This window comes from Scyliorhinus canicula, chromosome 21 (genome assembly GCF_902713615.1).
Source record: "Scyliorhinus canicula chromosome 21, sScyCan1.1, whole genome shotgun sequence".
NCBI classification, from domain to species: domain Eukaryota; kingdom Metazoa; phylum Chordata; class Chondrichthyes; order Carcharhiniformes; family Scyliorhinidae; genus Scyliorhinus; species Scyliorhinus canicula.
The window spans coordinates 62,249,491-62,276,215 of NC_052166.1; the positions used below are offsets into that span (position 1 = coordinate 62,249,491).

Consider the following 26,725-nt stretch of genomic DNA (forward strand, 5'->3'; position numbering starts at 1 on the left):
ATCCACTGACTCTATCTATACCTCCAGCTACCTTGGGAAAGCAGGCAGCATACTCAAAGACCCCTCCCACCCGGCTTACTCACTATTCCAACTATTCCATCGGGCAGGAGATACCAAAGTCTGAGAACACGCACTAACAGGTTCAAAAACAGTTTCCTCCCTGCTGTTACTAGACTCCTAAACGACCATCATAAGGACTGATAAGACTTATGGACTGATCTTATCTCGCTACACATCTTCTCTACTGAATAGTATTACACTCCAGGATGCTTCACCCGATGTCGATGTCTATGTATTTACATTGTGTATTTTATATTTGCACTATTGTGTATTTTCTTTTCATGTACGGAATGATCTGTTTGAGCTGCACGCAAAACATACTTTTCCCTGTACTTCGGTACATATGACAACAAACCAACCCAATCAAAGGTCTGTAGTGGCCAGCATTCTAGGTAAGTCGCGATCAGCATTCTCCACTTAAACGCCGGTCGCGTGGAGATAGTTGACAGCTTCAAATTCCTAGATGTACACATCACCAAAAACATGTCCTGGTCCACCCATGTCGACTATGGGTGGGCGCTATTCTGCGATCACTGTGACCGATTGCTCAGTGACCCTCCTGATATCCATCCGCGACCCACTAGTCGGTCGTTAAGCCCAGTTTGAAAATCCCTGCTATATACCATAGAACGTACAGTGCAGAAGGAGGCCATTTGGCCCATCGAGTCTGCACCAACCCACTTAAGCCCCTACATTCACCCTATCCCCCTTTTTGGATACGAAGGGCAATTCACAAAGGGGCTGGTTTAGCTCACTGGGCTAAATCGCTGGCTTTTAAAGTAGACCAAGCAGGCCAGCAGCACAGTTTGATTCCCGTACCAGCCTCCCCGGACAGGCGCCGGAATGTGCCGACTAGGGGCTTTTCACAGTAACTTCATTGAAGCCTACTCGTGACAATAAGCGATTTTCATTTCATTTCATTTCAATTTATCATGGCTAATCCACCTAACCGGCACCTCTTTGGACTGTGGGAGGAAACCGGAGCACCCGGAGCAAACCCACGCAGACATGGGGAGAATGTGCAGACTCCGCACAGACAGTGGCCCAGCAGGGAATCGAACCTGGGACTCTGGTGCTGTGAAACCACAGTGCGAGCCACTTGTGCTACCGTGCTGCCATGGAGGCAGAAAAAGGAAGCAGCACTGGAGCTGTACCTTCCTGGAATTGGAGCCCAGCCAAAATGCCAGGAATATCGTTCCACCTTGCTTTGTTAGTTAATTTGCAACTCACAGAAGTGCACACTAAGTATATTAAGCAACAGGAGACTAGCAATACTGCAGTCCAGTGCCGAGTGCTTCATTGTTGGAGGTCCCATGGTTTGCAAGTTAAACTGAAGCCCTACATGCTTCGTGGGCTGAAGATATATACAAGATAACAGCACATTTGGAAAAAAGGAATTTCTCAACAGTTTGGTAATTTTTTCTCTCCCATTCAACTCCAAAAATTAATCAACTTCTCACATCATTGCTGTCTGCAGGACCTTGGTTGAGCAGTTACTCAATGGAAGTGCACGAAAGAGCACTGATCAATCTTGTACACGCTGACTGACCTACATTGACTCTGGGTTGAGAAATGCCTTCGAATTATAGAATGCCTACAGTGCAGGAGGCCAATCACTCCTTACAGTCTGCAAGCAGGCCCCCAAGCTTCAGTTTCAACTCTTTTCCACTCTGGCCTTGCTGTCATCGGTCTCCCATTCTGTTCAGTGGAATCTAGAGGAACATCCTCTCATGTGTTGATTAGGTACATAACAGCCTTTGGGACTAAAACATTCAGTTCAATGATTTCAGATCAGAACCATTGCTCCTTTTTCCAGATGCAGGAGCTTTGGACTGTGGAAGGCAATGATTCGGTTTGTTAAATCAGTTCTGCCTTCCACCCTATCATGGATTTTCCATTTTGACCTTGCCCCATTCTCTCTCCTTTTCCCAATTCTATATTTGCTTAAACCCTGCTACACACCTGCAACATGTTCCAGTTCTGACAAAAGGTCACACACTGGAAGAGCTGCAGGCACCCGTTTTTTTCTCTCTCTCTCCACAGATGCTGCCTGGCATGTTCTGTCTACACTTCATATTTACAGCATCTGCAGCATTTAGTATTTTATAAAAAATAATTAAACGGTGTTGAAACAACTCCATGAGGTTCAAAGACATGTACTGAAACCTATTCTCACATCAAATGGCAAAGAAGTCTCTAAAAACCTTTGCAACAGAAGAGTCAGAATACTATATCTCATCACTAGCTGAAGCCTATTTCTGTGACATTGCTTGTTTGCCCAAGATTCAGACACATGGTCAATTAAGCAAAAACTCAATAATTTAAATGATCATTCATTTCTTTGCCTGTGGATCTGGTTGGACACCATATAATTGGGACTATTTAACTGAAAGCATAACATGAAATCTATAACCCAAAGCAGTATTTTTCAATCCCCTTTGTGCTCCACCAAGCAGAGCATACCATTTTAGCAGGAGGCAAGTAAATCAAATGGAAAAATTGGCATGATAAAGGGATTTTTCTTATTCATAACCAATTTCACACAGGGAAACTTTATACTCCTTTATTCAGCAGCACCATGCCAAGCAAAAAGCTTCCACGTTATGCAATTAGACTTGTAATTTCCATCTATTCAAAACTAATAACCTTAACACATTTTGAAATGTCCGTGGCCACTGCAGTCATGAGTCATACAGCTCCCATATCTGGAAAAGAAAGTCTTCTGTTTCCAAATATCAGATTAGTGGGCTCTAAGGAACTGCATTGCTGTGTTAATAATCTGGCAATTGATCTTAAGGTTTCTCTATATTCGTAGCATTGCATCAATTGTAATATTTAGCATGTACTAACAGACATTCTTGTGGTGTTCTTCAAGAGTACACTGTTTTAGAACGAGAGGGACATTATTTCTAGCTCCACCTTTCCTGAAGAACAGAAGTCAAACAAGGGGACCCAGGTAGATTAGGGTAACATGTACATGGTAGATGTTCTTCGGTGTGCATTAACAAAAGGTGCTGAGACTGCTCAGAAGTGAAAGACAGTAGGAATACAAGACAAAATGCTGGCAAACTACAGGATATATACTATGGGATCAAAAGGTATTGATAAATATCTTCAGCAGAGATGGGAAACACGATGTTGGGGTACTGAACCAGAGGGGCATAACATAAACATCCAAGGCAATTAGGCAGCACCTTCCAAACCCATGACCACTACCATCTAGAAGGACAAGGGCAGCAAAAACATGGGAACACCACCACCTGGAAGTTGCCCTCCAAGCCACTCATCACACTGACTTGGAAATATATCCCCGTTCCTTTGCAGTCTCTGGGTCAAAATTCTGGAACTCCCTCCCTAACAGCACTGTGGGGTACCTACACTACATGGACTGCAATGGTTTGAGAAAACAGTTCAACACCTTCTCAAGCACAATTCAGGATGGGCAATAATTGCTAGCCTAGCCAGCAATGTCCACATCCCACTTATTTTTGGTTAAAGAAACAATCAAAGGGTACAAGAGATTGAGGGGTATGGGGATATTCGAAATGCATTTAAACTTTAACATAGCTGGTAACGTCCAGGCTATTATTAACATCCTAGTACCAGAAAGATGTGCTAGGGAATCTCTCCCGCAAGTACCTAGGTAAGGGCTTTAGTAGCAATTGTCCAGAAGCACTACTTCCCCTGCACAATTGTGCTGCACTGGAAACATCCGATAAAATGATTTAAACTTTGGATGGTTCTGCTAGTGTTGCGCTAATAGTTATACAAAGTAGAAATAAAAATACTTCTAACTTCAGCATAACTGGGACTCGTCCCAGATTCCACACTACCCTGTGATGAATCTCTCTCTTCTCCCCCCCACCCCACCGCCCATAAGCAGGGAATTCTCATCCCCCCTCCCCATTCCCACCCCACCCATATGGGACTCCCCGACAGGCCCAACTCCAAGACCTTCAATGACACGACTCAACTGACCCGACTCCAGACATTGCCAGATCAAGGTCCCCCATATACCCTGCCGTCTGTCCTTCCGCCTGGCCCGGCCCATCCTTCCCCTACTGACATGACCATCCCATTCCATCCACTTACCTTCTCCCTGGCCTGTCAATTTCACTGAGCCATTTAAACCCACGTGAGGAAGGTGTGGCCTCAGATTTCACCGGCGTTGTATGGAGTGTGGGCCTGCAGAGTTTATTTTGCTGCAGGCATCAAGTATCTTCAGCTAGCGGAGGTTTGAACAAAGTTTTCCAGAGCAGCTCAGTGCACTTTAAATTCTTGTCATTTCAACTGGCCACTGCGCACGTTGTTCCTGGGCCACTCAAGCTACACAAGGCAAAATATACTTATCGGTGATATTTTTATAAGATTGATCTCAGCATGATTTGCTAAGAAAGAACTCAAGTTCTACAGAATAGGGTAGCAGTTACTGAGGGAGAGCAGAGGAAAAAGGGGTATGAAATATTAAATTGTCCCAGTCCTCCTGTGAAAGCTATTTTGTTCCAAGTATATATTTCACAGGGCTTCCAAACATGTGGAGATCGGGTCAGAGGTGGATCAGGTCAGTCCTGTATTTAACTCCAATCAAAAACGTGCATTCAATATTCCCAACCATGACTATAAAAGTACTTAATTAATGATGATATTAGAAGTACCAGGATAAATGCAAGTTTTTTTTACTTAAAGGACAATTGCACAGCACTGAAAAAATCCCCAGCTTGTTTAATCTAGTTTTCCAATTGATGTAATCATACATGAATGAACACTGCAGTCAAATCCAAAGGTGCATGTTCTTAAATGATAAAATAAAACTACCAACCAAAAATGAGGATTCAAGCAAAGATGGTTAGCAAATCGCTTCTCGGCCTTTTGGCTAAGATTGAGCGTAGATTGAGCCTTTTGGCTCAGATCTGGTATGTCTCCTTTATAGGGACCATAAATTGGATTCAATTTGAATTGTTTTTTGAAGCAGGCAAAAAGCTGGATTAGGGGTTCGCCTCTGTCCACACTCTGAGCCCTGGCTGTGTAACTAAGATAAAGTAATAAAAAAAAAAGATGGTTAGCAAAACAAAGAGCCTTGAACAAATGTACTCATCAGTATTGGGTCAGTGTCCATGCATGCAAGTAAATCAGCTAAAAATCTAACAATTGAGCAGTTCACAGAAAGCAGCAATACCAGTGCTGCAATGCCCTAGGAATGCACCTAAGGGGAAATATAGCAAAACGAGCCAAGAGCTAAGTACTATGGAAGCCCTCTATAGGGAACCAAATGAAAATTTTAAACATTAAAGCATCACCTTTGAGCAAATTTGAAGATTTAGATCTGGATTAAAGTAGAATCTACTTGCTAAAAGTATGACTTATTTGGTGTGTACTCCACTGGATAAGAGAATAAAGATGTCTGCTGAAACAAACTTGGATCATTTTCTTCAGTGATTTGATTGCCTGAATTAACAATTTAAATGAAACCAAACTGATTGAAAAACTGAAATCAGTACCAAAAAAACTAAAAGTCTACATTTCAGCGTGGTGAAGTGAACAAGGTCATTATCTGAGCCAATCTTGTACACTATTGTAACAACATTGTACACTAATGGTAAATGGCATCCCATGAGACTGGGGAGCATAGTATATATAATTTTTGGATGCTATGCCGTAAGCAGATGCACTATGCAAAAGATTGGAATTATATTTTAAAATCAAAGAACTGCACAATTAGCAGATTTGCCTACAGTAGAATAGGTGCAGCAGCTGGCACTGTGCCAAACTCCATGCTCTGCTGTGGCCCATTCAATGTTTGCATGAAGAAAACTCAAACAAATTACGCAATTATTCCTGAACTAAGCACTTTCAGTACATTATAAACTTAGGCAAAGGTCCAAAGCACTACCACAGCTAAAAGGAGTTGTATGCGCAGATAAATTAGGTGACACAGAGATGGATATTCTGAAGCCTATAGCTTACACAAAAAGGGAAGTTTGAGAGAGTAAGAAATTATACACCTTAAAGATGCTGAATCCAAAGAGTACAAGAGATGAGTGTGCCTATTTGAATTTCAACATATTGCTATACAACCTTTATTTTTATTGAAGGTACATTAACTGCAGATCTTTATTCAACCTCTTTCATACAATCTATACTCAAGTTTTTAAATTGGTCATTAAGTATTATCTTCAAAGTGTAGTGGAGCTGCCAAATGGTGATACAATATGATGTCCGGGATTCTCCAATAATGGGGCTATGTCCCCACCCCAGCGTTAAAACGTGGGCATTTCACTCTGGACTTTCCTGGAGTGCTCCTCACAGCTCTGGTTGCGGATACGGGGCCCTGCACATCCGGTCAGGAGTCTGCGCATGCAAACGTCGGCGGGCTGCGGCAGCCACCCCATGCGACATGGCGGACTCACACCGAGGACCATGATGAACGAAGTAGGTCCCTTCAAAATCGCGCGTGCCCGTGGATCGGTGTCGTCCGATCGCTTACCTGGCTGTCTGTGAGGCCCTGCCCGGTGAAGGATCCCCCCACTCCCCACCAGAACGGCCGCGGACCGAGTCCACAGCCGCCACTGACCCTTCCCAACAGGCAAAACGTGGTTAGAACCACACCTTCGGGAACTCGGAGTTTTCCTGGGAAAATCGCCGCGGGGGCCTCCGCCAGTGGCCTTACCCGCGCCGCTTAGACCGCGTGGAGAATCGCCCATTCTCCACACCCACGCCGATTGCGATTTGGGTGCAGAGAATCCAGCCCAATGTATTTTAGAGCTCGGAGTTAGACTGAAGATTGTCAGATGGATCTCTGCTACCCCTCTGGAAATTATGCAAACCAATGCCCTTCAAAAGCTTTCTAGAGATTCAAGCCATCATTCTCCTTAACTATTGGAGCACTGGAACGAGATTATTTTGCTATCAGCCCTGACCAGATTAATGCTCACCTACAAAGAGGAAGACTCTTCTCTAACCCAAAGGGATCAGTGCATTCACCCAAAGAGAGTGTCATAATTAACAGGGCAAAAGTCTTTTGCAGCAAAGACACCAGCCCCCTCTCAGGAGGGGAACATGGAGAGTCCCTATTGTAGGGTGGGGGTGGGAGGGGCAGGAAAGCAGTGGTCTAGTAACTCTGCCCAGGAATGGAACACCACCTGCCTACCATTTACGGAATTATTTGGAAAATTGAGATGCAGTGTGGTCAGAATTTAATTGAAAATTTGTGTTATGCTGTGTATGATTGACATTCTATGTTTGCATGGTTTATGGTTTAATCTAAGAAATATTATTAAAAGCTGCATTGTTCCTTGCACTTCTGTTTTAATCTCATAGAAAAAAAAAGTGCCAAAACACGTGAAGAGAGTACTCAGTAGTAATACGATCCCAGATCATACCCAAACAGTGGCTAGGATACTGGACAGAGACCTTAATGTTTTATTTTAATTTTGTAAGACTGTGAGGAAAGGATACTTCACTCCAGGAGTAATTAAACAAAGAAACATGGATATGGTATATTAAAACAAACATTATTACTAGCACAGCATTAAAATCTTCAGCACACCAGAAAATAGCTTACAATTGTTTATTTTAAAACATGATTGCAACAATCACATACACACTAACCCAGGCTTTTGAGCCTTACTGCACCAAAGACAATACATATTGGCTTGGTTGGGTCCCACTCAAGACGTGGCAAGAACCAGCAGGCAATGGCTGCGAGTGCCTATGCCCCAACCACTGATGCCCATGCCGAGCCCAAAGGCGGCTTCTACTCCACCCTGACACCATCCTGTCCAATATTCCATAGGAAGATCATCCTCCTTGGGCTCTTCTTTCCAAACACGACGTTGAACTCCCAAATCTGGAAAGGGACCATCGGAAAGGTAGGAGTTGGCAATTGCAACTCCAAAAGGGGTTTCCTGCTCGCAAAATGCACGCGGAACACCAGCTCGTCATCATGGACACACTGTACCGACAAAAAGACAAGTTCATAATTTCGCGGAGACGTACATGATCAAAGCACTGCACATGGTTGACTTTGTCATCATGCAATCCAGAGACCAAAATAATACTCTCATCACCAAAGCAAATGACTAGCACAGATGACTGGAGAGACCATTGGGTCTTCCGCTCCTCTATGCCCAAACTCCACTAGAAGCAGAAGATAAAAAAAAAGCTTAGAGAAACGATCAACATTGAGCAGCTTCACAAGCCAAGCTTGCTAGTGAACTTCCATCAATGTCTTCTCCAAAATCTCCAAAGTGTAATGGAGTGGAGGAAAACTGGAAAGGGCTGAACATAGAACATACAGTGCAAAAGGAGCCTATTTGGTCCATCGAGTCTGCACCCACCCACTTAAGCCGTCACTTCCACCCTATCCCCATAACCCAATAACCCTCCTAACTTTTATGGCCACTAAGGGCAATTTATCATGGCCAATCCACCTAACCTGCACTAATCTTTGGACTATGGGAGGAAACCGGAGCACCCGGAGGAAACCACGCAGACACAGGGTGAACGTGCAGACTCCGCACATACAGTGACCTAGCAAGGAATCGAACCTGGGACATTGGCACTGTGAAGCCACAGTGCTACCCACTTGTGCTACCGTGCTAAAGACAGCCATTGTCGCCCACACCATCCAAGATCTCATGAAGAGGAAATCTCTCCGTGCCTGAAAAAATGACAGAACCAACAAGACAAAGAGGAGAGCTTGTCAATTAACCACGGTGGAGGTACAAAGAACTAGGAAAATCAAGAAGCAATAGTGGACTGAGAAAGCCAAGAAGCTGCAACTCCTTGCTGACAAGCGTGACACCCGGGGCTTCTTCAGTGCCAAGGCACCCAATGCCCTAGGCCTCAACACAATGCGGAGTAAGGACAGAAACCTCTTGAGAGAAGGAGAAAACATCGACCTTCAAAGAACTGCTAAATAGAACCATAGATGGGGACGCATTTGAAGAAATCCCCCAACTCCTCATTATTGGACGTCCTGGACTCTCACGAAGCATGGGAAGCTGCCATTAAACACATGAAGAATGGAAAAGCCACAAGGGTCCCATCGAAGATTTTAAGACTTTTAGATTTTAAGAAGAGTTCACCTGTCATCTCCATCAGCTGTTGCTAAAAATCTGGGACAGAGCATAAATTCCTGCTCACATTAGGGATGCCGTCGTCGCCACCATCTGCAAAAGGAGGGAAAGCGGCTGTGAGAACTACCAGAGGAATCTCCCTTCTGTCCATCGCCAGGAAGATCATCGCCCAAATCCTTGCTAGCCACCTTCTCTCAGTCTCTGAGAAAATCCTTCCAGGAACACAGTCTCGCGTCAGCCCAAACCGTGGAACAGTGGACATGATATTCGTTTCTCGGCAACTTTGTGAGAAATGCCAGAAGCAACACTCACCAACAGAAATAAGACTGAAACCTTTGAGGTCAATAATGGAATCATGCAGGACCTTCCTTCATCTTGTCAGGAGCAAGTTTCCCAGTAGAGTAGACATAGTCTACAGGATGGATGGAAAACCTTTAACTGGTTAAAATTCAAGAAGAAAACACGACACTGAACTTGGTCTCAGCCTCAACCTCAAGTTGATTCAAGGCCTTTACCAACCCACCCCTAGACAAGATCCAGTCTGTCCCATCATAGGTTTACCAGACTGATTGCAGGGATAGCGGGACTGTCACATGAGGAGCGATTGACTAGATTGGGATTGTTCTCGCTGAAGTTCAGAAGAATGAAGGGGGATCTCAGAGACTTATAAAATTCTAACAGGACTAGACAGGGAAGATGTTACCAATGATGGGTGTGTCCAGAACCAGGGGTCACAGCCTGAGGATTCAGGGTAAACCATTTTGGACAGAGTTAAGGAGACATTTCTTCACACAAAGAGTGGCGAGCTTGTGGAATTCATTACCACAGGAAGTAGTGCTGGAATGGCGGAGCAGGCTCGAAGGGCCAAAAGGCCTCCTCCAGCTCCTATCTTCTATGTATCTATGTATGTATCAAAATCAACGACTTTAGGGCAGCACAGTGGCCTAGTGGTTACCACAACCGCCTCTCGGCGCTGAGGTCCCAGGTTCGATCCCGGCTCTGGGTCACTGTCCGTGTGGAGTTTGCACATTCTCCCCGTGTCTGCGTGGGTTTCGCCCCCACAACCCAAATATGTGCAGAGTAGGTGGATTGGCCACGCTAAATTGCCCCATAATTGGAAAAAATAATTGGATAATCTAAATTTTTTTTTAAAGAAAAAAAAATCAACGACTTTACCAACCCATCATGGGGCAAGATCCGGCCTCTCCCATCAAGGTCAACGGAGAACTTTTTCAAAGCGCTGGACAAACTAATCATGGCGTTCCTATGGGGGGAGAATCCTAGGATCCCAAAGAAGGTCCTACAAAAAACAAAATCCGGGCTAGCCCTCCCAAACCTACAATTCTACCACTGGGCGGCAACAGATGAGCGAGTAAGGGGATGGATCCAGGAGCCAGAGGCCGAGTGGGTGCGCGCGGAGGAGGCCTCCTGCGTGGGGACCTCCCTCCGGGCCCTCGCCACAGCAGCACTCCCATCCCCACCCAAAAAACACTCCAGCAGCCCAGTGGTGACAGCCACCCTCCAATCCTGGAACCAACTGCGGCAGCAATTTGGCCTGATGAAAATGTCGGACAAGGCTCCCATCTACAACAACCATAGGTTCACACCAGCACTGACTGACGCCACCTTCAAAAGGTGGAGGCAGGACGGAGGGACACTGACAGTCAGGGACCTATACACGGACGGCAGGATCGCTACACTGGACGAACTGAGACAGAAATTTTGGCTAGCCGGGGGAACGAGCTACGGTATCTGCAGTTCAAAAACTTCTTACGAAAGGAGACAAGGATGTACCCACAACCGCGACTACTGGAAGACCTACTGGACGCAAGTATCCTAGATAAAGGGAACTGTAGCGACATGTCTGACCGACTGGTAGAAAGGGCCGACACCATACTGGACGCAACAAGAAAGAAATGAGAGGATGACCTGGGGATTGAGATAGGGTGGGGACTCTGGAGCGAGGCACTGCATAGGGTCAACTCCACCGCTACGTGCACAAGGCTCAGCCTGACGCAACTAAAAGTGGTACATAGAGCCCACTTAACAAGAACCCCTATGAGTAGGTTCTTCCCGGAGGTGGAGGGCAGATGTGAACGGTGCCAAAGAGGCCCGGCCAACCACGCCCATATGTTCTGGTCTTGTCCCAGACTTGTGGTGTACTGGGCAGCCTTCTTCGAGACTATGTCCAAAGTGGTGGGGGTGAGGGTGGAGCCATGCCCGATAGTGGCAGTCTTCGGTGTTTCAGACCAGCCAGATCTATTCCTGGGGAGGAGGGCGGACGCCCTTGCATTTGCCTCCCTGATCGCCCGCCGTAGAATTCTGTTTGGCTGGCGGTCAGCAGCACCACCCAGAGATGCAGACTGGTTGTCCGACCTCTCGGAATCTCTCCAAATGGAGAAAATCAAATTCGCTATCCGAAGGTCAGACGACGGCTTCCACAGAACGTGGGAGCCATTCATGCAACTGTTCCAGGACCTGTTTGTGGCCAACGAACAAGAGGAAGAATAGCCGAGTGGTCAAGAATCAGGGGAAAATAGTTGGGAGTCAGGGGAAGGTAGCCGGGGCATGGAGGGGAGAGATGGACTGGGGGGGTGGGGAGTCGGCTAAACCTGAGGAGGGGCGAACCACAGCACAGCCAAATATCGCACACTGTGATTTTCACCCCGGCACCCAAAGGTGTGCTTGCCCCCCCAGTCCCCACCCCTCCCGCAGGCAGTCGCCTACTTATGTGGTGTGGGTAATTTTGCCAGATGTACGGAGATGCCGCTGTCGAGCTGGTGCACAATACCCCACTAGTTATTCCATTTTATATGTTATTGTATTTTTTTTTATGTTCAGGTGTGCCCTTCGCCTCTAAATGTGTGTGTATATATATATATATATATATATATATATATATATATATATATGTATGTGTGTTTCTTATTCTGTGTACATAACAGTAATTATACCTAGTTCAAAAAAAAACCAATAAAACCATTTATTAAAAAAAAGATCAACAGAGAAGCCCTCCAAAAGGTGGAACATTTCCCAAACATGGAAAGCCACCGCTTTTCCAAGGCTGATATTGATGCAAAGATCCAACACCACAGCCAAGATCGCCTCCTTTGAACACCCAAGGACAAGAATGGTTTCCAACCACGACATCCGGTTGACACCAAGATGCTGGTGTATAAGGTGGTCGTCCTCCCAACTCTTCTATGGGGCTCAGAAGCCTGGTCTACTTTGAACCAGACGACACCTCAAGCCCTGGAGAGGTATCATCCATCCAAAGACAGATACTCCGCATCAGCTGGAAGGACAGGTATATTAACATCAGTATCCTTGAAGGAGCCAAGAGCACCAGCATCGAAACCATGATCACCCAAAATCAACTCTGCTGGGCTGGCTATATGCTTCGATGTCACTGTGTCAACTGCCAAAGCAAATCTTCTTTATTCAGCTCAAGGAAGGCTTCCGAACAAGAGGAGGACAAAGCAAGTGCTTGAAAGACCCTGAAGGCTTACCTCAAAAAATGCAACAACGACGTTGATGCCTCAGAGACCCTTGCTCAGAAGAGACCTACTTGGAAGAACCTCCGGATTGAAGAGGCACAATTCTTCGTGGACAGCTGACGGCAAGAGGAGGCCCAGAAAGGGAGCCCGAGAACCAGCGATCAAGAATCCAAGAACCAATCCCACCTCCTGGAAACATCTGTCAAGCTTGCAGTCAAAGTTGGGGCTCTAGGATCGGGATCGCCAACCATGCAAGAACAGAATACATGGCCAGTAACAAGAAGTTTCTTAGAATGGACAATCATTCTCATTAGACTGCCGAAAATAGTGAATGAAATTGGCACGGTTCGGTCCCACACAAAAGACTTGGATATCACTGGACGGGCAGAATCATCTTTTCTCCTTCCCACATCATACAATGAAATCCTATTTAAATTACATAGGTTAAACTCAACTCAGTTTATTAAAATTTTTATTTTGTTCTTAAAGTTACAAAGTCTTTTTTTTAAGTTTTAGAGTACCCAATTCATTTTTTCCAATTAAAGGTACAAATCTAGCGGGCCAATCCACCTACCCTGCACATCTTTTGGTTGTGGGGGTGAAACCCATGCAAACACGAGAGAATGTGCAAACTCCACACGGTCAGTGACCCAGAGCCGGGATCAAACCTGGGACCTCGGCGTTGTGAGGCAGCTATGCTAACCACTGCGCTACCGTGCTGCCCCCAAAAGTTACAAAGTCAAAGTCAATGTGTAGAGTAGACAGGGCAAGACCTTAAGCTATCTCCTTGCTTGTGGCAAAAAACAATTTGACTGAAATTTAATCAAATTCATGGTATCCATAAGAGACATACAAGATGGATGCAGACATGAAAAGGGATTGCACCTCACCTTCGGCTTGATCTGATTCTTGATCTAAGCCAAAAGGCCAAGATTACAGTAGCGATTGGGAACCAGCATTGAAAGTATGAGAAGCTTTAATATATGCTCCAGTGCTCATTCTTCTGAAATAACTAGCAATCACACCAGCAGCTTTGTGTGAAGTTCTCAGCTCAACATCTCAATTTTTTCCTACCAAGACTAGTAACTACCAAGCCATTGCTCTCGTGACAGATAGCTGTAAAAAGTCTCCAGATACACCCCAAACTTGGAATGTAAAAAGCTATCATTTAATTCCACAGCTAGGGCTTTCTCAGAGCTCAATTAAATACATGCTCAGTCTCGTGTTTCACTCCAATCTCAATGAAATGCACATCATTTCCACAATTAGTAACCACTGTCCAGTTACAGTTTATTCCTGGTAATGCCAAGTACTTTTTGCACTACAAAATTGTTTTTAAAAATGATCAGAGAGTGTAGGTTAAGTAACTTTGAATGAGGGGTAGACCTTACCCAGATTGCCCAGTGAGGCAAATTAAATAAACTTGAAACAGGTAAAAAGTAGCCTGTTGAGCTGGATCCTAAAATTCGATTATCAATTTGAACTTTATTAAATGCATGCAATTAATATTGCAGATTTAAAGATGTAATTTGGTAGCAAATTTGCAAAAGTGCAATATTTGAGCAACTGGATGAATTACCACCAAATATTCTAATCAAGCTCCGAGTCAATTGTGCATTCATAATGACCAGACTTCTCCTACCTGATTCCAAACAGAACTATTTATTTGGAAAGATTTTAAAGTCCATTACTAAAGATAAGATCGCGGAGTGCTTGGAAGTGCATGATAAAATAGGACTGAGTCAGCATGGCTTCGTCAAGGGGAGATCATGTCTGCCAAATCTGTTAGAGTTCTTTGAGGAAGTAGAACATAGAACATACAGTACAGGAGGCCATTCGGCCCATCAAGTCTGCACCGACCAACTTAAACCCTCACTTCCACCCTATCCCTGTCACCCAATAGCCCCTCCTAGCCTTTTTGGGCAATTTATCATGGCCAATCCACCTAACCTGCACACCTTTGGACTGTGGGAGGAAACCGGAGCACCCGGGAGGAAACCCATGCAGACACTGGGAGAACATGCAAACTCTGCACAGAGTGGACCAGCGGGTCAACAAGTAACAAGGATGTTGGACAAAGGAGGACCAGCGGATGTGATTTCTTTAGATTTCCAGAAAGCCTTTAACAAGGTGCCGCATAGGAGACTGTTGAATAAGTTAAGAGCCCATGGTGTTAAGGGTAAGATCCTGGCATGGATAGAGTTGGCAGAAGGCAGAGAGTGGGGATAAAGTGGTCTTTTTCAGGATGGCAGCCGGTGACTAGTGATGTACCTCAGGGGTCGGTGCTGGGACCACAACTTTTCACAATATGCATTAATGATCTGGAGGAAGGAACTGAAGGCACTGTTGCTAAGTTTGCAGGTGATACAAAGATGTGTAGAGGGGCAGGTAGTATTGAGGAAGCAGACGGGCTGCAGAAGGATTTGGGCAGGCTAGGAGAGTGGGCAAAGATGTGGCAGATGGAATACAATGTGGAAAAATATGAGGTTATGCATTTTGGAAGGAGAAATGGTGGCATAGACTATTTTCTAAATGGAAGATGCTTAGGAAATCAGAAGCCCAAAGGGACTTGGGAGTCCTTGTTCATGATTCTCTTAAGGTTAATGCGAAGATTCAGTTGACAGTTAGGAAGGCAAATACAATGTAAGCATTCATGTCAAGAGGGCTAAAATACAAGACCAGGGATGTACTTCTGAGGCTATACTTCTGGTCAGACCCCATTTGGAGTACTGTGATCAGTTTTGAGCCCCGTATCTAAGGAAGGATGTGCTGGGCCTTGGAAAGAGTCCAGAGGAGGTTCACAAGAATGACCCCTGGAATGAAGAGTTTGTCGTATGAGGAACGGTTGAGGACTCTGGGTCTGTACTCGTTGGAGTTTTGAAGGATATGGGGGATCTTATTGAAACTTACAGGATAGTGCAAGGCCTGGATAGAGTGGACGTGGAGAGGATGTTTCCACTTGTAGGAAAAACTAGAACCAGAGGACACAATCTCAGATTAAAGGGATGATACTTTAAAACAGAGATGAGGATGAATTTCTTCAGTCAGAGGGTGGTGAATCTGTGGAACTCTTTGCTGCAGAAGGCTGTGGAGGCCAAATCACTGAGAATCTTTAAGACAGAGACAGATAGGTTTTTAATCAATAAGTGGATCAGGGGTTATGGGAGAAGGGGAATGGGGATGAGAAAAATATCAGCCACAATTGAATGGCGGAGCAGACTCGATGTACCGATTCTGCTCCTATGTCTTATGGACTTATGGTCTTAATGCATAATAATAGAATAGGGATGAAAATTAACAGTCTGCTGACCAAAACCAATAGTTTTACCACAAACCAACAAAATTTGAGAAAACGCACCAATGAATGCTAAATCACAAAAGTACCAACATTTTAAATTTCATTGGCTGTAAAGGGTTTTGGGAACATATCTTCCTCCTCTCCAGCCCCAGATACATCTACCCTGAATGGCCAGACATTCCAAGATAATTCTTAAAGTATATGGTTCCTCTTCCAATACTGAAGTCTCGCTGAAATAGCAAGACAAAGCAACATTTCTTGAAACATTGCTTATATCCAAAGTTTACAGGATTAAAAACAGAAACGAAAGTCCCTTCTTATAGAAACACTGGTGCCACAGAGCTTCCTGAACACATTTCTCCTGAGAGAAGTGTCCAGCATATAAATTGTGAAATCTTGCAAGGTTTTAAGTCAGTAAAATATGCCATTTCCCACCCCACCCTTTATATATTAGAAGCATGTTTTGCAATAGATACAAACTGATCAAAGCACTCCCTCAAAAAAGGAACCAAGTCCATCAGCAATGCTTTGAAGGTCATCAACTTTCACAAAGTATTTAGATCGCCGCTAGCCAGAACGGTATTTGATGCCCACAAATATACATTCCTGAGCCATAAAGAACCAAGTCTGTAAATTACAATTTCTCCACGCATCCTTTAACAAAATTTCCATTTGAGCAGGATACAGCTTCACAAACTATCCAAATTTTTTATACCCAAAATACAATATTGAATTGCATGAGTGTAAACTAAATCAAGTTTATAACAAAACCAGAAAATGCTGAATAAACTCAGCATCTGTGGCGAGAGAAACAGAGTCAGCGTTGAGTTCATATTATTGTTCAATGTAGAAGTCATATGGATCCAAAACATTAACTGTTTCGCTCCCCACAGATGCGGCACACCTGCTGAGTTTATCCAGAATTTCTGCTGAATTTATCCAGCATTTTTTTTTAAATATAAGATTTCCAGCATCTGCAGTATTTTGTTTTCAAAACTGGGTCAATGAGGAAGTACTGCAGGTTTTATATGCAGCGACGAGGTCATCTCTAAATAACCAAGTCCACAATGGATCTAATGGGAAAATAACTTTGCTTTTTAAATACATAATCCAGAAACAATAAAGTCAGGATCAGAGGCCATTTCAAAGGACAATACCAAGGCTGCAAAGGGCAACACCAAGGTTGATGAGGGAACAGAAGGTAAATCACAAATTGACAACACGATGACGCCAACCTCACAGGTAACAGAAGGAAAAGTTGATTAATGGAGATAAAGGGCTAAGTTGTCAGGTTTTAGGAAAGAACAAATAAATGTGGGAGACTGTTGAGTGAGCACTGATTTCAATCACATGAGATCTCCTTTGGCTTTGCAGGAAGAAAAAAAGACTAATTTATAAAACATTTTTTGCAACCAAAGCACTTTTGGAGTGTAGTCACTGCGGCAACCAATTTGCACACATCATCCACTCATAATTCAGGGGAAAGCGATCAGATCAATTTTTGAGACTTACTGAGCATGGAATATTGGCCAGGAACACAAGGAATCACTTCCTTGTACTTTTTTTTTTAAATTTAGAGTGCCAATTATTTTTTCCAATTAAGGGGAAATTTAGCGTGGCCAATCCACCTACCCTGCACATCTTTGGTTTGTGGGGGTGAAACCCAGTCAGACACGGGGTGAATGTGCAAAGTCCACACGGGCAGTGATCCAGGGTCGGGATTCGAACCCGGGTCCTCAGCGCCGTAGGCAGCAATGCTAACCACTGTGCCACCGTGCTGCCCCTACTTCTTTAAAATCGGGTCATGGTATGTGTTTATGCCTGATCTGAAAGAATGCGCTTGATAGTACAGCACTCTCGATACTGAGCCCTGCACCGGAATGCCAGCCTTCCCAGTACTCAATTCCGGGATTGGGTCTTAAAGCCTACAACCTTCTGATTTAGAGGAGAGTTTGTTGGAAACTGAGCTATGGCTGACAAGCCATAAAATGCAAATAGTGCAAATGTTAGTCAGTGCTGAGATTTATTTTCATAATCAATATGTAGATTTCATCAACTCTCTTTTTGCTGTAATATGATTTATATAGTATCTTTTAAGGGAATGAAATGTCCCAAGTTACTTCACAGGAACACTATAAAGCAAAGTATGGCACAAAGCCACAGAAGGAGATATTAGATGGCTAAAATCTTGGTCAGAGTTAAAGGATCAAAGCAAGATAGAAAGGTGGACAGGTATCAGAGGGCGAGGTATTCCAGACCTTAGGGCCTAGGCAACTGAAGACAAGGTTGGAACAATTAAAATTAGGGATGCACAACGCGTACCATAAAGGAAGGTTGAAGCAAAATAGAGATGCAGTTATGGAGAAGCTAATTAAGTACAGGAGAAAGGAACAGAAGTATATGGTAATAGGGTTAAACAAGTAAACGAGGATCACGTGGGTATAATGCTAGCATAGAGTAGTTAGGACATTTTTTTTTCTTTCCCAGGATATGGGTATCTGTGACCAGACCACCATTGGTTGCTCATCCATAATTGCCCTGGAGAAAGCGGTGATTCGTCTTCTTGAACCACTGCAACACACCCATGGTGCTGTGAGGAAATGTGTTCCAGGATTTTGACACTGATATAACTTCCAAGTGCAGATGGTGTGTGGCTTGGAGGGTATCTTGCAGGTGGTGGTGTTCTCATGCATCTTTTGCCCTTCGAGGTGGTAAAGGCTGGGGGCTTGGAAGGTGGTGTCAAAGGAGACTTAATCACTTGCTGTAGTGCACCTTGTAGATAATACACACTGCTGCTGCTTTGCATCAGCGTGGTGGGAGTGAATGTTTTAGGTACTGGAGGGGATGCCAATCAAATGGGTTACTTTGTCCAGGATGATGAGAGGTTCTGGCGTGTTGTTGGAGCTGCACTCATCCAGACAAGTAGAGAGTATTGCATCACACTCCTGACTTGTGCCTTGTAGATGGTGATCAGGCTTTGGGGAGTCAGGTTACATAATTCTTGCTCTTATAGACATAGCAATTATATGCCTGGTCCAGTTCAGTTTCTGGGCAATGGTAACCTACAGGATGTGGATGATGGGGGGCTGAGCACTGAATGCCACAAAATGTCATGGGGAGATTCTCTCTCATTGGATATGACCATTGCTGGCATTTGTGCAGAACAAATGTAAGTAGCCACTTATCAGTGTGAAGGTTGTCCTGGCCTTGTTCCGTATGGACAGTGACTGCTTCATTGTCCAAGGAATCACAAATGTAATTAACATTGCGCAATCATCAGTAAACATCCCGACTTCCAACCTTATGATGATGGTGGAAAGGTCATTGATGAAACAACTGAAAATGGTTGGGCGGAGAATACCACCCTGAGGAACAGCTGAAACAACGTCTAAGGATCGAGATGACTGACCTCCAACAACACAAAATCTTCCTTTTGCTAGGTATGTCTCCAACCATAGGGAGTTTTCCCCAATTCCAACTGACTCCAGTTTTGATAGGGCTCCTTGAAACCAGCCCTCCGCTTCCCTGGATTACCATTTACTTCAATTTTGCTCTGCGATGCCGCACTCCATTAAATGCTACATTGATGTAACCTCACCTGTTTGGGCTAAAACTATAATGAGGTCAGGAGCCAAGAGGCCCTATCAGAATCCAAACTGAGTGTAACTGAGCAAGTTATTACACTGCAAGTGCAGCTTGTTAGCACAGTGAACAACACCTTCCTTAATTTTGCTGATGGCCTGTTTGTACTGCAAATCCTATGTAAAATAAATTTTCTGCACACAGCATTCTGTAACTGAAATCTTTGTTGTGGTTCTTCAGGCATTTTGCGGAGTTGGTGAAATACCTGCATAAATCAACCATTGCTATATATGCATTGTCAATGGTATAAAAATAAGCTCTGCTGGGATTCCCGAAACAGGGAAGCACGGTAGCAGTGGTTAGGACTGCTGCTTCACAGCACCAGGACCCCAGGTTCAATTCCCGCTTGGGTCACTGCCTGCGCGGAGTCTGCACGTTCTCCCCGTATCTGCGAGTTTCCGGTGCTCCGGTTTCCTCCCGCAAATCCTGAAAGACATGCTTATTAGGTGAATTGGACATTCTGTATTCTCCCTCTGTGTACCCGAACAGGCGCCGGAGTGTGGCACCTAGGGGATTTTCACAGTAACTTCATTGCAGTGTTAATGTAAGCCTACTTGTGACAATAATAAAAATGATTACTACATGCAGTTTTAGCACTAATCAGCAGCTTATTTTAAAAACGAGATTAAAACCACACTGCCAGACCATCACTCACCGTCAAACTTGCTCTGTGCCCTCCCTGCCAGCCTTGCCTTCTCCTCTCTAATAAAGTAGATTCAATTGCATAGAGATATTGACCAACAGATTAACTAAACTGGATAAACATGAGAATAAAATGGAGTGTCAAGAACTTAAAAAAGGAAAAAAAAGAAACATTTTCGGAAGATTAAATGCTAACTCTTCAATACATCTTCTAGTTAGCCAATTATGAATCTTCAGTCCATGATGCATCATGCTGGTAGTTAAACTGCTTACAGTAGTTAAGACTTGGATGGATCACGCTGTGCATTTAAAACATTAATTAACAGCACCAACAGCAAATGGTATTTTCAGCCCACAGACTGAAACCATGCTGTTACTTCGCATCGATTTGGGAAGTTGTGAAATGACTCAGGAACGCACACATTGTGCTCTTTACATATCATCATAGCTATTGCCCAGACTTGCACATTTTACTTAACCTTCTAATCCAGGTCGTGTAAATAAAATATACTGTGAGCTGTTAGTTCAATCAGCGGTGAAATAGCTATCACACAAACTCTCATTTTAATATAAACAAAGTGAGACAAGTTCGTACTGCTTGGAGCACAGGGTGAATTAAAGGGGAGAGACCATTTAAAATTGCAGCATGAGGCAAAGATCTGATTTCCAGTCCGTCAGACTCTCATTGTAAAGTATCCCAACTAATAATACTTGATTTAAACTATTTAAAGCTAGTTCTATAAATAAGGCTATGTTTATTATGCAATAGTTATAGAATTTTATTAGTAGTGGAGTTAGCCACTTTTAACTTCTACACAAGCCCTAAATATTCTTCGTGGCAGTAGCTTGATTCTTTTCATGGATCGCAAGAACTGCTATTTATATCATATAAAGTAGGGTCCAGAAGGTTTTGATTGATTGTCACATATACCGAAGTACAGTGAAAAGTATCTTTCTGTGGCCAAGGGAACCTGCACAGTACGTACACAGTAGACAAAACGAATAATCAACAAAGAACATCGACAAAGTGATTGGTTACAAAGCAAATACATGAGCAAGAGCAGCATACGGCATCCTCCTATTTTAAAATACGGAAATGGACAGCATGTGCGAGCGACAATAAATCAAATGTGTATTTTACTATTGTCTGTGATCAAAGTGTTTGCGTGAGGTTAGTATGTAATTATTTTCCCGTGGTGTGGCTGTCCCAAGCTATGGTGAATTTTTAAAATAAAGATTATTTATTATCATGCATTCTTCCAAGGTTTTAATGCAATATCTCACATTGCCACACAAAGTTGAGATACAGATGAAGAAAAATTACAATCAGAAGTGGCAATAATTTTGGTATTTTTTTGTAGTAAGCTGTAGTTTCTCAGTAAGAATTGATACTTTTGTTAGATTGTCAGCCTTGAAAAACAGAGGAATCACAGTAAGTTGTCATGCTTCTTGCAGTTGAATTTCCAGGAGGCTGGTTTTCATGTGAGCTTGAAGTCAGATCAGGCATGGGGACACCACCTCCTCCCTCATTCAAGGTATAGATATTCTAGCAATGCTGAGGAGGTTCCTAACCCTTGTGGCAGATTCTAGGACCAGAGGGCACAATCTCAGAGTAAGGAGTGGCCCATTTAAGACACTGGAGGAGGAATATCTTCTCTAGAGGGTAGTGAGTCTGTGGAATTCTTTACCACAGGGAGCTGCAGAGGTTGGGTTATGTTCAAGGCTGAGATAGACAGAATTTTAATCAGTAAGAGAATCTTGGGAATGGAGATAAGGCAGGAAAGTGGGGTTGAGAATCATATCAGATCAGTCATGATCTCATTGAATGGCACAGCAGACATGATGGGCCAAACGGCCTATTTCTGCTCCTACTATTATGGTCGTATGGTGTACCTTTCAGCAGGTTCAATGGATTTTCGGATGTTGTTTCATATCTAAACAGCTTCTTTTTTTTAAAAAAAGCACCGTTAACAAATATGGCTGCCATAAATCATGTGACCAATTACCTGTTCAAAGTCCTCCATCCCAAAAAAAGTGGGTTGTTTTTGTCCCCCCCCCCACATACTGTGTTTTAGCCTTTCACACGTTGCGAGCTTTTGAGATAGCCAAAATAGCCATTCAATTCAAATTACTCTTGGAATGTCTTTCACGATAAGGACAATGAATTTTAATGGTTCTATTGCCCAGGATGACAAGAAGATAATGCCAAAATCAACATGTTGTCAGCTTTCTTAAATATGTAGTTTTAAAATTTGTAATATCTTTAGGCCTGTACTGACCACGACAAAACCATGCCATTGATCTTTTAAATCACAATCTGTTCTCTTGTAATGTCTTTTTTTATATTAATGTGCAGATTCCTTGAAAGAAAAACATCAAATTTAAATGAAGTAATGCTGGTTAATGGATAATTCTTGCCCTTGAGGCCAGTTAGAACTCTCCTCCCCTTCTTTGTACAGCCTTTAATGGCTCATCCAAAAAAACAGCATCTCCTACACTGGAGGGGACAAAGTCAGTCAGTGACCCCACAAACTGACACCTATAGAGAAAGTATCCACTGAATAATTGAACTTGCTATATTGGTCAACAAAGTGAGGGACCTATTGCTGGCATACCAACACAGCACAGGGTGAGGAAAGTGTAGGGAAAAAGACTGCAATTACAGCAAGGATATAAGAGGTAAACTTGGCACATGATATAAGCAAGTAACCAGAATGGTGTCCAATACTGATAATCTCAGTTAATACTACTCACAAGGAGTCATCCGCTATAGGGAAATTGAAACTGCCAACCCATCAGGCTCAATCACGCATACGAACATTAGATTGTGCTCTGCTAAAAATAAACCGATTAAATCAATACTGCATAATATTCACAAACTTCAGGGCTAGGAAAGATTGTACTTCTTAGAGACCCACAATCCGTGCAGCATGCTTCTATTGTACAGTAATTTAAGACTTCATGAATTTATCACCAACTCTTTGCACAGATTCTCAACAGGCTAACTTAAAATACATCATAAGATATCTCTGTATGTTGTTTCTCTGTCGAAGACCCAAAGTTACGTTTTGCTGGAGTGAAGATCCCATGTTAACTAATTGCCCTGGGTAACAACCAGTAGGCAAGGGAACCAGTGCTTGCTAGTTATCTGCAATGGGGATGATGCCAATCCTGGCCTCTGCCAGAGAGTGCTGCATGATGGGGAACATAAGCAACATTCTCCTCACAAGGAAAATAACTTTTACCCTTTTAGAACAAAATCTTTTGAAGCTCAGTAACATTAACCTACCATGACATGTTAAAAGGTGTCTGGCAGGATTTAGAAAATTCAATAGTTAATTCGAGAATCATAAAATTTACAGTGCAGCAGGATTCAGCCCAGCGAGTCTGCACCGGCTCTTGGAAAGAGCACCCTACTTAAGCCGATACCTTCACCCTATCCCCGTAACCTAGCAATCCCATCTAACCCAAGGGCAATTTAGCATGGCCAATCCATCTAACGTGCACATCTTTGGACTTTGGGAGGAAACCGGTGCACCCGGAGGAAACGCACGCACACATGTGGAGAACGTGCAGACTATGCTAACATGCTACCCCAACTAAGCAGCAGAACTAGCAGTGGCACATAGACACACTAGATACTGGAATATTGGGATGATACATATTCGATTTCCACAGTTCATTGATTAACCACATAATTTTAATGAACTGTTAAATAAGTTCAAAAAGACTATATTATTAATACTATCAACTTATAGTGAGGCTATACAACAGCGTGTTTCTCCTCTATTACAGGATATATATCTATGCTACAATACTGCTGTCTTTTACTTTTAATAACAAACACAGGCAAAGATGAGAAAGTATTTGGGAAGTACAAGAGATAAGAGCTCAAAAATGATCATGTTGAACAATTTCAGCTGAGAATGCCCTTGGATTGCCCTTTAAACTGCACTGCATGCTCTCGTGATGAAAATACATTCTTAGGGAAGGAATCATGCCACATTCTAGTCCTCAAGAAGTCATTAGCAGAGAACACAGAATCAGACTTTTACTTTTGGACAATTAAACAACCAACTGGAATTGGAAGCTCCACAAATATCTCCAGCCTCAATGATTGGGGAGTCCTGCATAGCAATGCAAAAGAGAAAAGCTGAAGCATTACAAAACACACAAGTGAGGCTCAAGGAAGAACAAGGGAATACTGTCGTTCAGATTTGTACCCTTGAGTTTGTTCGCAGAGTATTATTAACTTCAGGAAACTTTCTTTATTGCTTTACTATTTCTTTCCCATGTGCATTCCTACATATTTCTAATTTTAGACAATCTGTATGAAAACTGTATTTAATTGATTGTGTGTGAATTATGACAATGTTGAGCTATAAAGATATCGCAGCTGAAACAAGATGGCAACCGTACAGCAAAAATGCTTACTTGCCAGACGCAGCTAACTAAGCCACTCACATCAAATGCCTTTCAAAACATGCTGTTGTATAGCCTCAGCATAAGTTGATGCCTTTCGAAAATGAGTTTTGCAGAATGAAAAACCTACAAGAATGTGCACATTAATCATCGGAATTTAAGCTAATTGAGCACAGGAATTTCCAAATGAAAAGAAAAACAGCCACAGTCTATCTAGTTCTGACGGGACGGAGCACATTCATACCTATTTGAAGAAAGATTCACATCAAGTGAGCCGATAAATGACAGTACAAAAGTGTATAATGAATGAACTGAAATAGCATTGGGAGACTCAAAGGGTCCTGCAAGTAATAGTAAACGCAGCACTTCCAAAGGGGAGACAAAAATATGGACATAATTAAAAATACAAAAAGAAAGAATATTGGATGCAGAACAGTAAAAGAATGCTAACTAGAGTACATAGAATTTACAGTGCAGAAGGTGGCCATTCGGCCCATCGAGTCTGTACCGGCTCTTGGAAAGAGCATCCTACCCAAGGTCAACACCTCCACCCTATCCCCATAACCCAGTAACCCCACCCAACACTAAGGGCAATTTTGGACACTAAGGGCAATTTAGCATGGCCAATCCACCTAACCTGCACATCTTTGGACTGTGGGAGGAAACCGGAGTACCCGGAGGAAACCCACGCACACACGGGGAGGATGTGCAGACTCCGCACAGACAGTGACCCAAGCCGGAATCGAACCTGGACCCTGGAGCTGTGAAGCGATTGTGCTATCCACAATGTTACCGTGCTGCCCACACTCAGTAGTGATGTAATTTTGGTTACTATGTCTTCCAACAAAGGTCATGCATGCACGGGGGAGAATCACAAGAATAATCCCTGGTGGATAAACTGTGAGAACATATATGGAAAGAGCCGATTTTAAAAAATTGATTTCTTGAGATGTGGGCATCCTTGGCAAGGCCAACATTTATTATTCATCTCCAAATGTCTTTGAGAAGGTAGTTGTGAGCCACCACGAATGCCACAATTTATGCAGTATTGATACACCCAGAGTTCTGTAAGGGATGGATTTCCAGCATTTTGACCCAGCAACAGTGAAAGGACGGCCGAATAGTTCCAAGTCAGGATGGTGTGTGACTTGAAGGGAAACTTGCTGAATTGTGTTCTCATATGCCCTTGTTCATCTAAGGGGTAGAGGCAGCAGGTTTAGAAGACCCTATCAAAGAAATCCTGGCATGTTGCCGCAGTGCACCTTGCAGGCAATGCACACTGCAGACACAGTGTGCCAGTGTTAATGTGCTGGATGTAATGCCAATCGAGGGGTGGGAAATTGGGGAAGGGGCAAAGTATAATTGTATAATTTTCAGAAGTCTGTGTATATAAACACAGCTCACAAGCCTGATTCCATGCCAGCATTTTATGTAAATATTTATAATGGAAAAACTCCACAGAAAGATGTCAGCATTTATATTGGGGAAAAAAATCACATTGAAAACTGTGAGCATATTTCATATGTGCAAAACATATTGCATATTTCATAAGTGCAAAACATATTGCCTCACATTTTGTTTATATACCAAGTGAATAAGTCAAATTTCCATTTGAAATATTTTCACTTGCTACCTTTTCTCCAGTAACATTTTTAAAACTTCAACAAATTAAGCTTACCCTGTATTTTGTCTGTTTTAATGCCCTTCTTACAGCCCAAAACTGTTTCAAAAGTTTTGGGCTTTAATTGGTTTATTTTTAAAACCTCCAAATGGTTCTGACCAAACCTTTGCACTTTGATTATATGCAGTCAGCCAGATTCCCCAGCACAAATTTCCAAACCTTTACTTCAAGCAAGTGAAATACTTGGGTTAAATTAAAAATGCATTGTCAACTGCTTGGTCAGACCGATGCACTAGTGATCAGCTTTTGGGGCTACAGTTTTTTAAATAATAGTTATTAAAGAAACATTTGTTTCAAATGTATGATTTTGTTTAAATGACTTGCTTCTTTAACTGGATTTCAAACTGCAATAGAAAAGTGTTTTGGAACATCTTTCAACATTTTATGATATTAAAAGCTATAAACA

At 43.1% G+C, this 26,725-nt stretch overlaps 1 protein-coding gene across 6 annotated transcripts in view; it reads right to left on the reverse strand.

The window, feature by feature from the left end:
• Window positions 1-26,725, reverse strand: part of LOC119955702 (nucleus accumbens-associated protein 2-like) — a 114,287-nt gene that overhangs the window by 85,492 nt on the left and 2,070 nt on the right. For 2 of the 6 annotated variants that reach the window (XM_038782171.1, XM_038782172.1), the window contains exon 2: window positions 9,147-9,230. The exons of the other annotated variants lie outside the window; for them this stretch is intronic. The gene's annotated coding sequence lies outside the window, so the exon portion shown is untranslated. The remainder of the gene's footprint in view (window positions 1-9,146; window positions 9,231-26,725) is intronic. 6 annotated transcript variants of the gene reach the window in all.